The sequence below is a fragment of the Microcaecilia unicolor genome, chromosome 4 (assembly GCF_901765095.1).
Source record: "Microcaecilia unicolor chromosome 4, aMicUni1.1, whole genome shotgun sequence".
Lineage (NCBI taxonomy): Eukaryota > Metazoa > Chordata > Amphibia > Gymnophiona > Siphonopidae > Microcaecilia > Microcaecilia unicolor.
Window position 1 is genome coordinate 65,413,027 of NC_044034.1, and position 16,564 is coordinate 65,429,590.

General features: G+C 39.7%; 1 protein-coding gene across 2 annotated transcripts in view; it reads right to left on the reverse strand.

The window, feature by feature from the left end:
* Positions 1-16,564, reverse strand: part of MICU2 (mitochondrial calcium uptake 2) — a 505,490-nt gene that overhangs the window by 34,316 nt on the left and 454,610 nt on the right. The gene's annotated exons all lie outside the window — the stretch shown is intronic.

Sequence of the window (16,564 nt, forward strand, 5' to 3'; positions counted from 1 at the left end):
CCACCTCTGCAGCAGCAGTTAACCAGCTCACCCCTCGAGGGACCGACAGGACCTCTACTAAGGAGCAGAGATCCTGCGGTAGAAGCTCAAATTCAACCCGAGGGGCAATCCGAAGGACAAGTGAAATTGCCCGAGGACAGCAGTCCTGCTGTAATGTCTGCAGAATTACAGGATACGGAGTTATTGAAGAAACCAGAAAATCTTGGTAATATTCCTCCAAGGATATTGGAGACGCCGGCAGAGGCAACGCTTGATTCTTTATGGGATTTAATCTCCCAGTTTATATCAACTATTACTCACAAAACCGATAATTTAAGGAGAAAAACAGAAATATATGATAATTTCATGAGGAATAATAACCTAAGATTTATAAATTTCCCCAAGATAAAAATGATAAAGCCAATTGATATGTTAAAGAGATATCTTCGTGAAATTCCTGAAGAAAGTTTACTACCCTTTGGTCAAGTGTATTACATACCACAGAAGGAATTGCCTCAACAAGAGAGAAAAGAATCCTTAGACTTGACAACATTTCTGGAAACCTCTGAAATAGATCAAGCGGCTACTTTAGTAGCTACTGTTGTCCTAATTCCTGATAAATATTGGCTTCTACGATTGTTTTTTAGGAACCGGGAAAAGACTTTCCTTGGTTTAATAAACTTGTTTCCAGATATTTCAAAGGAGACCCAGAAAAGGCGTAAACAAGTTTTGCTACTAAAACCCGCCATTCTCCAACTTGGAGGAGTATTTTACTTAAGGTTCCCCTGTAAATGCATTATTCGACTTAATTCATTTAAGTACGTTTTCGTGGATCCTTCACATTTGACATCATTCATATCCTCTAAAAGAACAGTTGGAGTTTAAATAAATATTATTTTCTGTCCTGTATTATATGCTTATTAACCTTAGTAATTATTTCCTTTTGAATATCCTGTAATTGGAATCTTGGATTTGTTTAATATTTATTTGTAGCATTTGTATCTCACATTTTCCCACCAATTTGCAGGCTCAATGTGGCTTACATTTGCCGTAATGGTGGTTGCCATTTCCGGGTAGTAGCATTACAAATGGTATTGCACCTTAATATACATACATTGAGGTGCATACATGCATGGTAACATACATGGAACATAACATAAATGGAACATATTATGGTATATATATATATCATGTGCATACATACATGTTAAAGAATAATACTTTATGGTATTGAATGAAGGTTCCTGAGCAATAAATAGGATTATAACATACATTAGGTCATCGACTATAGAGAGACCCTACTTGACATAAGGTTTAAGGAGGTAGTGCTTGATAGTTAATAGCAAGGAGGTTGATCAGTCATGTGATAAGTTTTCGGATTTGTATAGATCCTGTGTAGTGTTATTATTTAGTATTTAGGATGGATATTTATGGTATGCATTCTTGAAAAGATCTGTTTTCAGTTGCCTTCGGAAGATGGTTAACTCTTGCGTTGTTTTTATGACTTTCGGTAGTGTGTTCCATAGCTGCGTGCAAATGTATGAGAAGCTGGTCGCGTATGTGGATTTATATTTTAGCCCTTTACAGTTGGGATAGTGGAGATTGAGGAATGTGCGTGATGATCGTTTTGCGTTCCTAATAGGCAAGTCTATAAGGTCTGACATATATGTCGGGGCTTCCCCGTAAATGATTTTGTGGACCAGGGTGCAAACTTTGAACGCAATTCGTTCCTTTAATGGAAGCCAGTGTAGTTTTTCTTTAGGGGTTTGGCGCTTTCGTATTTCGCTTTCCCAAATATGAGTCTGGATGCTGTGTTTTGAGCGGTTTGAAGTTTCTTAATGATTTGTTCTTTGCATCCGGCGTAAATAGCATTGCAGTAGTCTAGATGACTTAGTGCCATTGATTGTACTAGGCTGCGGAATACTTCCCTTGGGAAGAAAGGTTTGATTCTTTTAAGTTTCCACATTGAGTAGAACATTTTCTTTGCTGTATTTTTCGCATGGTCTTCGAGTGTGAGATTTCGGTCGATTGTGACTCCCAGAATTTTCAGGCTGTCTGAAACCGGAAGGGTGTAATCTGAGGTGTTTATGGTATTGGGTTTGTGTTGTATTGTGAGGACAGGATGAGACATTGTGTTTTTTCTGCGTTTAGTTTTAGTTGGAATGCCTCCGCCCATGATTTCATTGTTTGGAGGCTGTGTGTGATTTCATTTGCGATTTCGGTTATGTCTTGTTTGAACGGGATGTATATCGTGACATCGTCTGCATAAATGTACGGATTGAGTCCTTGGTTAGATTTGCGATTTGGCTAAAGGTGTCATCATTCGGTTAAAAAGGGTTGGTGAGAGCGGTGATCCTTGTGGTACTCCGCATTCAGGTTTCCACGGTGTTGATGTTTTTGATTTAGAAGTCACTTGATAAGTTCTTGTTGTTAAGAAGCCTTTAAACCATCTTAGTATGTTTCCTCCAATCCTGAAGTAGTCTAAGATGTTCGAGAGTATTTGGTGGCTGACCATGTTGAACGTGGTGGACATATCGAATTGTAGAAGTAGCACACTGTTTCCTGTTGCAATTAGTTGTTTAAATTTGGTTATGAGAGTGGTTAGCACTGTTTCAGTGCTATGGTTGGATCGGAATCCTGACTGTGATTCATGTACTATTGTGAATTTGTTTAGGTAAGTGGTGAGTTGTTTGGTTACCATACTTTCCATTAGTTTTACTATCAGGGGAATGGATGCTACTGGTCGATAGTTGGTTGTGTCGTTAATTTTTTAAGTCTTTGGGTATGGGTGTGAGTAATATATTTCCTTTGTCCTTGGGGAAAAGTCCTTGTTGGAGCATGCAGTTCAGGTGTGAAGTGAGGTCTGTTATGAAGCATTTGAGGGCAAACCTTATTAGGTTACTGGGGCAAGTATCCAGTTTGGAGTGGGTTTTAGAGAATTTGTTCAGTGCTTGAATGATGGCTTCTTCGGTTATCAGATCGAAGTCATTCCAAGTTCGATCTGCTAGGTATTCACCGGAGGTGTGAGAACTTTATTACATTATTTCTTTGAAATTTGGATTTATGTTAACACTTTGCTGAATAAAGATTATAATCTTGCATTAAAATGTAAAATTGCAAAAAATATATATATCAAAAAGGAATAAGAACAAAACAAAGCAATTTACACGATCAGGAGAGGCTCCTAGCCATTTACACTGCTTGTGTGGGGCTAACCGGGAATATTCAGTTGCACTTAATTGGTTGGTGGTGCTGAATATCCCTGCTAACCGGCCAGGTTAGGGATGGGCTGTGGGTGGAGCAGCAACTTAGCTGGTTAATGGTGACATTCAGTCTGCTAACCAGCTAAATAACCGAGCAGAGTTAGGACAACAAAACAGCTGTTCTAACCTTATGTGGCATGTACAATGGCTGTGCCCAGTTAATATTCAGGTATGGCTACCAACCTGGAAGTTCAATGCCACAAGCAGCACATATAGAAAATTTTTTCTAATATTAGTTTACTGTAGTTTGTTTAGTTTATTAAAATTTGATATACTGTTTTTTTTAATCAAAGCAGTTGATAATAGCCATCAATAAACACCAAACAAATTAAACACTAAGATTTAGAACAATTAGGAACAAAGATTACATATACAAAAAACAAAATGGCAATTACCCCCTTAGGAGGTAATTTTATTAAGTTATTGTTGTGTGTATGTGGTCACATATACATGTAAATGACCTCTCATAAAATACTGACCAGCAGGAAAAAAACACAAGCCATATAGGGATTAGGGGTCCTTCAATGCTGTGGTAAAAATTGGCCTTCGTGCGCCCTTATGCAGATATTTTCCAGTTGTTAATGCCATTTTTACCATGGCTGTAGACCCTGATTTTGTATTTGTTTCATTAGTGGTTGTTCAGCAGTTCGTGATACATGCCACACAAGAATTGAGAGGGGGGATAACTTGAGATAGCTTTGGGTGACATGTGTGTTAGCACATCTACCCCCATTATGCAATTCAGATAAGTAACGCTTATCATGATGAAGCAATAGCGTTATAGCGCAAGTTAATAAGTTTATATATATTGATTGTTTCTACAAAATTTGATTAAGAAAACAAAAAAAATAATAAAAAGATCAAAAAGATTTCGGATTGATGAAGATATAAGGTGAAACACCTACTCCTATTATTTCCAAAGCCGACGGCTTAAGTGGAAGGTCACCTCTGAAGATCCGTTTTCTATATTTTCTATTATATGTTTGTTAGATTTTTTAACAGCAGCGATTATTGTATAGTATTTTGACATTGATTGAACAGCTGTTGTGATAACTTATGTATTTAGAGCCAGTGAGATTTACTTTGTGCACTAATATTGTTATTAGCGCGTGGCCATTTAAAAAAATTACTGCAGAAGGACTTACTACCACCTATTTTGGACGTGGTAAGGGCTCCCAGGTTATCTGTGAACTAATCAGTTAGCACGTGGTAATGAAGATGTGCTAACTGATTAGTGTAGTAATGTCTAATCTCCGTCCCTGACACGCCTATTCAAAAAATACAAAAAAATATTGTGTGCATTTAGTGCACACACGTGGCAAAAATCCAATGCAGAAAGCTTTAGCACATCCCTGTGTTAGGCCATTTTTGCTGCATTACAATCATGTACCTGTACTTGGTGCACAGACTGATACTAGCAACTCTGTACTTTCCTCCTCCTCATCTGGAAGATGCAATCAGGGATGAGGGGTTTGAAGAGTGATGGTAGGGTGGGGGTCTGGAAGGTGCAATCAGGGAGTGGGGATTTTGAAGATGAGATGGTGGGGTTATCAGGAAGTGATGCAATGGGTATGCCATGTTTGGCACTGCCACATCTGTGGTATAAAATCCACACATATATGTGGCAGTGCCAGTCCTGATATACCTATCTGGCAGGGTGGTCGGTGTTTATTTTCTGTCTGCTTCAGTAAAATGAGTGCTCCCGCTGGATGTTCTGTTGATGGGATGATCATGCTGGCATGTATTTTAGAAGGGGATCTCTGTGTCAGCAGTCCCTTTTCTAAAATAGTTGCTTAAGTGTAGATGTCCCAACTTGGATGTCTCTAAGGCGGCTTGTGCATCCTTTCTAAAATGTCGTTTCATGTATACTCTGATTGCACACATGCGCATGGCTAAACTAGAAAATATTTGTTCATGACCAATTAGGTGTAATTTTAGTATGTACATTACAAATATTTATGTATAGACTCTACAAAAGAATTGCTTGCTACATTTGTACTACAAAATTCTATTCTTATGTTGAATGAGGAGTTTTTGTAACTGCCAAATGCTGAAGCCACAAGTTAGCTATGGAATCTATTCCTCCTACAAGAAAACAGCAAGATAATAAAACCATTTTTGTAGTAAGCAACCATTCTGTAGTTTGCACACTAAACTTGTGCTCAAATATTTCTGTCTCTATTATCGATGGACAAATATAAATAGGTATTATTGTCATTTCATTCTTAATGCTATTTCTACAGATATACCACTAGGGTGCTCCCCAGGCCTACCATATCTTTTAATGTACACTTTTAACTTGATGCTATCATCTTGTTACAGCATAACCACTTGAGAAGGTATTTTCATCAAGGATACTTTTAATACCATCTTAGGACGACTTTCCTATGAAGAGAGGCTGAGAAGGCTAGGGCTTTTCAGCTTGGAGAAGAGACGGCTGAGGGGAGATATGATAGAAGTGTATAAAATAATGAGTGGAATGGATCGGGTGGATGTGAAGCGACTGTTCACGCTATCCAAAAATACTAGGACTAGAGGGCATGAGTTGAAGCTACAGTGTGGTAAATTTAAAACTAATCGGAGAAAATTTTTCTTCACCCAACGTGTAATTAGACTCTGGAATTCGTTGCCAGAGAACGTGGTACGGGCGGTTAGCTTGACGGAGTTTAAAAAGGGGTTAGATAGATTCCTAAAGGACAAGTCCATAGACCGCTATTAAATGGACTTGGAAAAATTCCGCATTTTTAGGTATAACTTGTCTGGAATGTTTTTACGTTTGGGGAGCGTGCCAGGTGCCCTTGACCTGGATTGGCCACTGTCGGTGACAGGATGCTGGGCTAGATGGACCTTTGGTCTTTCCCAGTATGGCACTACTTATGTACTTATGTACCTCATTAGTTAATGATTATGGCCTCAGTTCATTTTGACAAATTTCAGTACACTACTGTTATGTAGTTACCTGGCCATTTTTCTGAAATGTGTTAGAAAGAAAACAGGAAGCTTAAAGGGATATTACACAATCATTACGATTGGCAAAAGCATGATTTTTGATACATGCCAGTTACAGGGAAGGGAATTAGTAAGGTATAATGCTATAAGCCAGGGGTGTCCCATCTTGGCCCTTGCCAGATCGGGTTTTCAGGATTTCCATAATGAACACGCACGAGATCTTTTCGCATACAAAGGAGGCAGTGCAAGCAAATATATCTTACGCATGCATATTTATTGGGGATATTCTGAAAACCTGGCTGGATTGCAGCCCTTGAGGACTGAGGTTGAACACCCCAGCTCTAAATCAACTAAGAAAAAAGGCAGAAGATAAAAAGAATAGTGAACAAAATTAATAGTAAGCAAAAATGAATTTCAGTAGAGCACTAAAGGGCACTGAAAAATTAAATTTGTCATTGGTCTTAAAGTAGCTAATTATTTACTTGCTTTTAGTGGAGTAGTAACCTAATGGCTTAGAACATCAAATTGAGATCTAGAGAAACCAGGGTTCAAATCCTTAAGACACTTCACCCTCCATTGCTTCAGACAGAAACTTTGGGGCCCTTTTATTAACGTGCAAAACCAGTGCTATCTGCTCAGGAATGTAATGCAGTCCTGGCCCTGTCTGCCTGCCACACACCTAACTCAGTCCCACATCCAAGCCCCTCCCCCCCAGATGCTGTGGTCAAGCCCCTCCTTGATGCAAAGCAGATGGAGACAGTGAATTCTAACAATTCAGTGATGACATCACCAGAATAAAGGTGATGTAATTCAGAGATGACATCACCTTGCCAGTATACTACTGAAATAGCATTATAAATGAACTTCACAGAACAGTATTATAAGACAAAATTATAACACAATAGGCCAACCTAGTGAATGAATCATTGCTATGTAGTGTCATTGCTGAACTCTTATGGAGCAATAATCCAGATCAAAATTGTGGAACATAACTTGAGTCTACAACACAAACTACCACACAGGTTCTAGCCACTTCCAGGAAATAAAATTCTGTCCTAAAACCAGCCTCAGGGAACTACTACTACTACTACTACTATTTAGCATTTCTATAGCGCTACAAGGCATATGCAGCGCTGCACAAACATAGAAGAAAGACAGTCCCTGCTCAAAGAGCTTACAATCTAATAGACAAAAAATAAATAAAGTAAGCAAATCAAATCAATTAATGTGAACGGGAAGGAAGAGAGGAGGGTAGGTGGAGGCGAGTGGTTACAAGTGGTTACGAGTCAAAAGCAATGTTAAAGAGGTGGGCTTTCAGTCTAGATTTAAAGGTGGCCAAGGATGGGGCAAGACGTAGGGGCTCAGAAAGTTTATTCCAGGCGTAGGGTGCAGCGAGACAGAAGGCGCGAAGTCTGGAGTTGGCAGTAGTGGAGAAGGGAACAGATAAGAAGGATTTATCCATGGAGCGGAGTGCACGGGAAGGGGTGTAGGGATGGACGAGTGTGGAGAGATACTGGGGAGCAGCAGAGTGAGTACATTTATAGGTTAGTAGAAGAAGTTTGAACAGGATGCGAAAACGGATAGGGAGCCAGTGAAGGGTCTTGAGGAGAGGGGTAGTATGAGTAAAGCGACCCTGGCGGAAGATGAGACGGGCAGCAGAGTTTTGAACTGACTGGAGAGGGGAGAGGTGGCCAGCAAGAAGCAGATTGCAGTAGTCTATACGAGAGGTGACAAGGGTGTGGATGAGGGTTTTGGTAGAGTGCTCGAAAAGAAAGGGGCGGATTTTAAGGATGTTGTAAAGAAAGAAACAACAGGTCTCGGCAATCTGCTGGATATGAGCAGAGAAGGAGAGAGAAGAGTCAAAGATGACCCCAAAGATGACCCCAAAGATGAGCATAACTAGAGACCGAGGACCATAAGGAAGAAGTCCAACTCCAGTCTCTCAGGCAGATGCTGGACTGGTCTAGCAGGACTCAAGGAAAGAAATTAGCAGATGACAAAATGGCTAATTTTCCCTTATATGGATGGTTGACCCCTAGCAGTAGTACTGCAAGACTACTGGTAGGGGTCTTCGGTGCTATTTTGAAAATCAGAGCCAGATGGGTGGAAGGGAGGGAGCCTGCTCCCACCCTATCCTACTAGATGACCAGAGGTTACCTTTAGGTAAGTTCCAGATGAAGCTCAGGGAGGTGGGGAGAGAGTTGGGTTGGAGTGAGGGGAGAGGGCTTTGACCAGGGAGAGGTCTTTGATCACAGTACTGCATTCAGGGGGGGGGGGGAGATCACCTATGGAGGGCTTTGAGGGAAACAGGTGCTGCAATTGGTGCATATTTTGTGGAAGGTTGGAGCAGCTGAGCTAAAGGGAAGGGAGATGGGATTTGATATATCGCCTTTCTGTGGTTACAATCAAAGCGGTTTACATATGTGACTTGCCCAGAGTCACAAGGAGCTGCAGTGGGAATTGAATCCAGTTCCCCTGGTTCTCAGGCCGCTGCACTAATCATTAGGCTACACCTCCACTACCAGACTGCAGGTAACATAGGTACTCTTGATGCCGCCTCTTGAGGTAGCATTAAGTGCAGCCACACTAGTGGCACTTATGACATCTAGTGCATGGTACTGATCTATATGCTAGCTGTCACTGCCAGCCACTCCTCTGCTCTGACCGTCATGTCCATGCTAGCTGTTTAAGCCCTCTGGAGACCAATAAATCCCTACAGTAGTTACTAATAAAAAGGTATAAGCTAAATCCAAAAAATATATATTTTTAGCACCTTATCTTCAAGTTTTGTGTATTTTTTTTGAACAATTTTGCCTTACTTGTTGCATGAATATGGTGCATTTTAGTGACTATAAACCTGATTATACTAGATAGGTGCTGGTGCTTTTCTAATTTCTTCAGGCACCCAGAAAAGTTTTGTTTTTGTGTTCATTTTTTGTTGTTTTTCAAATGAATGTCGTTAAAAGTGTGTACTCTTCTTAAAGTGGGTGCATTGTTTGCATATAGTGCCCACTCCTTCATGCATGTGTATCCCTAGTCTATATATAATAGTATGGGCAAAACGCCTTGCCTAGTTTGAAGCTGCAGGCATTTATGCTTGCTTAGGGGCAGGTGTAAAGTACACACATGTATATGTATTTTATAAACATGTATAAATCTTGACTCTGCCCAAACTCTTCCCCTGATCGTGCCTACACTTTAAATGCATAAAAGCAGGTTCCTTCTTGGCACCACACATACTTTTATGTAATCTCAGAGATAACTTATAAAAAGGCTTTATGTATGAAAAATTCTTTATAAAATTCTTCCCTTAACTTGATCCAGTTCTCCTAGACATGATCAAAATGATATAAATATATGTATTTTCCCCTTTTAAACATGATACATGTTGCTCTGGCTCATCAATCATCTGATGCATAAAAAGAGTGACATTTTGATTGTTAACAAAAGTTTCCTATGGGTGGTTACGTGTTGTCAAAGGACATCAGAAGGGGGGGGGGCATTTTCTCAGAACAAGAAATGATGTGCTTGATTTCCTTACAATTAAAATTATGTGAAAAGTGATATCTCAGAACTAGGTTAAAAAGATATAGAACCTTTCATACAATGCTCTCTGAGTTAAATAAACTTCACTGTCATGTTGCAATTTAAATGGGGTGTACATGCGGTGATAAAGAGGCACATTCCAGTTCAAGGGAAAAGAAAAACACAAAAAAAGCCTGCCACTGTTGAAAAATTACCTGCATTAGACCCTACACTTATCCCAGAAACTTTAAGAGCAAGATGTGGGAGTTAGATTTTGACTACAGACCTCTATCTGTGTGGTAGGCAAAGGTCTTTAACCTACAACATTTTCTGAATGTACTAGGTACATAGTTGTATCAATGCTATGCCTCACTGGGTCAAAGCAGGATTTTATCTAAAACCAAAGGCATTCCAGTTTAAACTGTATATGCAAACAAAACCTTTTACTGATGTAGGCTGTCCTTTGTTTTGTTAGAATGCCAGTTTATGTGGGAGAGAAAACATGAAAATGTTAAATTAATTCTAGGGGTATTTGAAAACCTGACATGTGAAGAAGACTGTTACATTATGCATTTTTAAATTTCTTTATATTGGAACTCTGGTTTGTGGCTAACCTGAGATAGAAGTGCTGCTTTACCAAGGAGTTAAAAAATAACTTTATTTAATGTAAATGGTAGTAGACAAAGACCACTTGACCCATATAGTACTGTATGTGTAGCTGCCATTCCTCTCTTTCTACTCCTTTGGGTAGATGGGTACCATACGCTCTCATACTTAAACCAACACCCAGTGACTCTATTCCAAGCATTATGCCCTCTATATTTGTCCCAAGCATGTTCATTAATGTTGCAGTTGTAATTATAGCTCCTCCATGCTGGTTACCCTAATCTTGAAGTTGTCTACCACACTCCACATTTTGGATTGAATTTTGTACTCTTGGGTCCTCTAAAATTTCATATGACTGAAAAAACACACCAGACCCCTCCTTCATTTCTGCTACCCATTTCCCTCCACTTGCACTTACCACTGTGCTTTGCTGTCTTTTTATTACTTTAATTTTACTTTAAGCTACAGTGACTGCAGAAATAATTATCTGTGAGAACAGAGTTGACAGCAGTCTGATACAACTTTGTAAAGCCAGAAGCTGTTAAAAGGTTATGCTGTTTCTTAAGGGAGGAAATCAAGGAACAAGGCTTTTTTTTCCTTATTGTAAAGGTATTCATCAGTTATGTATTCATCAGAGCTGAGTGCTTGAAATTAAACTGCTGATTAAACTTTCTATAGCAAGTCAGGACTATCAGCTAGTCCCTCAAGAAAAAAACGAGTTCTTTTCTGCACACTTTGCCATTAAGTTGCTGAGATTTCAGAAAAGTGGGCTTCTTTGCCCTTCACAGCATAGTGGAACATCTGAATCAGTGTCTCCATGAGTAAAACAATGACATCAGATTTTGCCACATGTCTTCCTTCTCATTTGATTCTTCAATTTAAGAAATTCCTTTGTATAAGTGTAGTTATAGTGAAAACTACACTCTTCCCTAAGGGGCCTTTTTTTTTTTTTTACTAACCTGTGGTATGGGTTTCCACTTAACACACCTTAACTTTGGCTGTTAACATACATTAAGTGCAAAACCTCTACACTAACAGTCAGGGATGTTTCCAGCACTCTGGGGAAGGCAGCTGTGGAGTTAACCCAAAACAACAATCACTACTGTGCATTAAGAGTATGCCAGATAATATGAAGTGTAGTTAGCTACAACCCCTAAAGGTGTAGATAACTGAAATATGTTATCTTCTGTGTTAGTAGTTAACAACCTCCATGTTAACTCCAAGGCACAGTTCCCATCTGTTCCTCACCAACAGGAATTTCTTCATAGGTGCACAACACAGCAATTGCAGAATGTTGTTAATGCAGAATCATTCAGTTATGCGTGTTAAAAGCCACATTAAACATATAAGTGCTGCCATAGTGAGATAGACTGAAGGTAAATAGAGCCAAGTTTCCAATAATGGCCAATCCAGCTCACAAGTGCTTGGCAAGATTCAAAAACAGTAAAACAGATTTTATGTTGCTTATCCTAGAAATAATCAAAATATAGCTAAAAAATGGCAACACTCCACCAAATTTACCTTGAAACATACACAACAAACTGAAGGTGGAGTAGCTGGAGCTCAATATACAAATTATACTTGAATAAGGGGATGTCTCATGCCGTCACATAGGCACTTATTTTTGTGCTTCTTTAAAGCGTCTGCTTTGGTGACTATTTATAATCATCGACTAGCCCCTGCCACCAATAGTGCACCCAACCACCTTGACATTAGGTGCTTCAAATATCTCTGTGCAGCAATCAATTCCTTTTTCTTTTCTTTTTGTTTATATATTTTTTATCGTGCACTATTATTTGCAGTGCTGCAGACAAACTGCAGCGTTTGTTCTACAGAGCTTCAAACTAATACAGAAACAATGTTTTGACTTATCTTAGTCTTGCAGAGAACCACAAACTGCTCTGTTGTCATAAAATCATGTCTTATCCCGACAGGAGCCTGTTTCGCGTTACCCCGCTTTGTCAAGGGAAAACTTGCATATACCTGGCATCTGGCCACACTAAACAGCAACTGGTGCAGACAAAGAGCCAAAGAAATATCCTGGAAATAAGCAGTGGATTTTCCCAAGTCCATCTTAATAATGGCTTATGGACTTTTCTTTTAGGAAATTATCCACACCTTTTTAAAACCTTGCTCAGCTAACTGCTTTTAGTGCATTCTCTGGCAATGAATTTCAGAGTTTAATTATTATCAATAGAAATCAAGCAAAATAAAACATGGAAAAGAAAATAATATGATACCTTTTTTATTGGACTTAATACATTTCTTGATTAGCTTTCGAAGGTTGCCCTTCTTCGTCAGATCAGAAATAAGCAAATATGGTAGCAGATAGTATATATAAGAGAAACATCAAAGCATTACTTTGACAGTCTGACAGAGTGGGAGGCTGGGGGTATGCATGGGGACATCAAAGCATTTCATTGATATTCTAACAGGATGGATGTGGGTAGGTGAGAGGAGGGTGATAAACAGAGAAATAAACAGAGAAATACAACTTTATGGTTTATAATGGGCTAGAAAACCCAGATCCTCATTAAGTCCTGTCTGTTGGGTGTCAAAATATTCAATCATTCTGACTTCAAAGCTCTTACGTTCCTGTATTGTTTTAAAGTTACCTTTCAGGATTCTTACTGTGAAATCACTGGTGCAGTGTTCTGGTCTTGTAAAGTGTTGGCCCACAGGGGTGGGGGCCTGACTGGAACTGGCTATTTTCATGTGATGTCTGTGCAGATTGAATCTTGTCTTAAGCATCTGGCCTGTTTCTCCAAAATAGCATCCTTCATTACATTTTTTACACTGAATGATATATACCACATTGGAAGATGAGCATGTGAAAGATTCCTTTATGTTGAATATTTTTCCCTTGTGAATGACTGTGGGGTCCTGTGAAATGTTTTGGCATAGCTTGCAGCTGGATGTATTGCATGGAAATATGCCCTTCTCTTCATTTTCAGTCTGTGTTGGGAGTTTACTTCTGATTAGCTTGTGTTTTAAGTTTGGTGGCTGTCGGAAGGCCAGCACTGGTGGGGATGGGAATATCTCTTTCAGTAATTCATCTTCCTGGAGTAGGGGCTGTAGGTCTCTTATGATTTTCCTCAGTTTCTCCAGCTCTGGGTTGTATGTCACTACAAGGGGAATTCTGTCTGTGGCTTTTTTTTCTTTGTACTGTAGCAGATTTTCCCCTGGGTGTTTTGAGGGCGGAGGCAATATTTTTGAAGATTATTTTGGGGTTGTAGCCTCTCTGTTTGAAGGATGCAGTCAGGGTTTCAAGGTGTCTGTCTCTATCCCCTGGGTCCGAGCAGATTCGGTGGTATCTTGTGGCTTGGCTGTAAATAATGGATCTTTTTGTATGTGAAGGGTGGAAGCTGGAGTTGTGGAGGTAGCTGCATCTGTCTGTGGGTATATAGATGTTTGTATACAGCCATCACTGATTGAGACTGTGGTGTCCAAAAAATTGACTTGTTCTGGGGAGTAGTCAATTTTGAATCTGATTGTAGGATGGTATGTATTGAAGGAATAGTAAAATTGTTTCAGAGTTTTTTCCCCCTCCGTCCAAATCATAAAAATGTCATCGATGTACCGGTAGTATTTTAGAGGTTTGGTCTGGTAGGTATTCAGAAATGTCTCTTCCAGCTCAGCCATAAAAAGGTTGGCATATTGGGGTGCTGTCCTGGTGCCTATTGCAGTGCCCATTATTTGTAGATAGATATCATTGTTAAAGCGGAAGTAGTTGTGAGTTAAAATAAATTTGATTAATTTTGTAACAGTTTCTGGTGAGTATTGATGGTCCAGTGTGGATCTTTTTAGGAGTCTCCCACATGCAGCTACGCCATCCGCATGTGGAATGTTGCTGTATAGTGATTCTACATCCATCGTGACCAGAAGGGTGTTTGGTGGTAATTGCTTGATATTTTTCAATTTATTCAGAAAGTCTGTGGTGTCTTGTATGAAGCTGTTAGTTTTGTGTACGAGAGGTTTCAGAATTCCCTCTATGAATCCAGATATTTCTTCCGTGAGTGTGCCAATACCTGATATGATTGGTCTGCCAGGGTTTCCAGGTTTATGGATTTTGAGTAGCATGTAGAATGGGCCCACAGAAGGCTGGTTTGGTATGAGTTTCTTCAGATGAGGCTGCGCTTGTGTAGGAAATGTTTTGATAAGGTCTTTTAGCTGTTTTGTATAATCCTGTGAGGGGTCCTCACTTTAATTTTTTAAAATTTAATTACACATTGTGTGAAGAAATATTTTCTCCAATTTGTTTTAAATTTACTACTAAGTAGCTTTATTGCATGCCCCCTAGTCCTAGTATTTTTGGAAAGAGTAAACAAATGATTCAAGTCTACCCGTTCCACTTCACTCAGTAGTTTATAGACCTCTATCATATCTCCCCTCAGCGTCTCTTCTCCAAGCTTTACAGCCCTAGCCACTTTAGCCTTTCCTCATAGGAAAGTTATCCCATCCCTTTTATCATTTTCTTTACCCTTCTTTTCTAATTCCGCTATATCTATTTTGAGATTCAGTGACTAGAATTGTATACAGTATTTGAAGTGCAGTTGCACCACTGAGCAATACAAAGCCACTATAACATTCTCATTTTTGTTTTCCTTTCCTTTCCTAACAATTTCTAACATTCTATTTGCTTTCTTAGCTGCAGCTGAACACTGAGTAGAGGGTTTCAACATACCAACGATGACACCTAGATCCTTTTCCTGGGCAGTTATTCATAATGTGGAACCTTGCATCACGTAGCTATAATTTGAGTTCCTCTTTCCCACATGCATCACTTTGCACTTGCTCACATTAAACATCATCTGCCATTTGGATGCCTAGTATCATAAGGTCCTATTGCAATTTTTCACAATCCTCTTGCGATTTAACAACTTTGAATAACTTTATGTCATCAGCCAATTTAATTATCTCACTAGTTATTCCCATCTCTACATCATTTATAAACATGTTAAAAAGCAACGGCCCCAGCACAGACCCCTGGAGAACCCCACTATCTACTCTTCTCTAATGAGAATACTGACCATTTAACTCTACTCTGTTTAAAAAAAAAAAATCTTTTAACCACTTTTTAATCCACAATAGGACATTACCTCCTATCCCATGACTTTCTAATTTCCTCAGAAGTCTTTCATGAGGTGCTTTGTCAAATGCCTTTTGAAAATCCAGATATGCAATATCAACTGGCTCACCTTTATCTACATATTTATTCACCCATTCAAAGAAATGTAGTAGATTGGCGAGGCAAGGTTTCCCTTGACTAAATCCAAGTTGGCTTTGGGGCTCATTTTCAAAAGAGAAGGGCGCCCATCTTTCGACACAAATCAGGAGATGGGCGTCCTTCTCCCAGGGTCGCCCAAATAGGCATAATCAAAAGCCGATTTTGGGCGCCCTCAACTGCTTTCCGTTGCGGGGACGACCAAAGTTCCCAGGGGCGTGTTGGAAGCGGAACGAAGGAGGGACTGGGGCGTGCTTAACACATGGGCGTCCTCGGCCGATAATGGAAAAAAGAAGGGCGTCCTTGACGAACACTTGGCCGACTTTACTTGGTGTGGATAAGGGTTTTGGTAGTGTGCTCAGAAAGGAAAGGATGAAATTTGGTGATATTATAGAGAAAGAAACGATAGGTTTTAGAAATCTGTTGAATATGTGCAGAGAATGAGAGATAGGAGTCAAAGATGACCCCCAAGGTTATGAACTGATGAGACATGGAGGGCGAGAGTGTTATCCACACATATAGAGAATGGGGGAGGAGGAGAGGTTGGTTTAGGGGGAAAGATAAGAAGCTCAGTCTTGGTCATGTTTAGTTTTAGATGGCGGTAAGACATCCAGGCAGCAATGTCTGACAGGCAGAATGATATTTGGGCCTAGATTCCTGCTGAAATTTCTGGCATGGAGAGGTAGATCTGGGAGTCATCAGCATAAAGGTGATACTGAAAACCATGGGATAAGATCAGAGCACCAAGAGAAGAAGTATAGATGGAGAAAAGAAGAGGTCCCAAGAAAGAGCCCTGAGGTACACCAACTAATAGTGGGATAGAAGTGGAGGAGGATCCACCAGAGTATACACTAAAAGTGCGATGGGACAGTTAAGAAGAAAACCAGGAAAAGAACAGAGCCCTGAAATCCAAGTGAGGAAAGCGTATCAAGGAGTAGGTAGTGAACAACAGTGTCAAAAGCAATAGATAGATCGAGAAGGATGAGGATAGAATAGAGACCTTTGGATCTGACCAGGA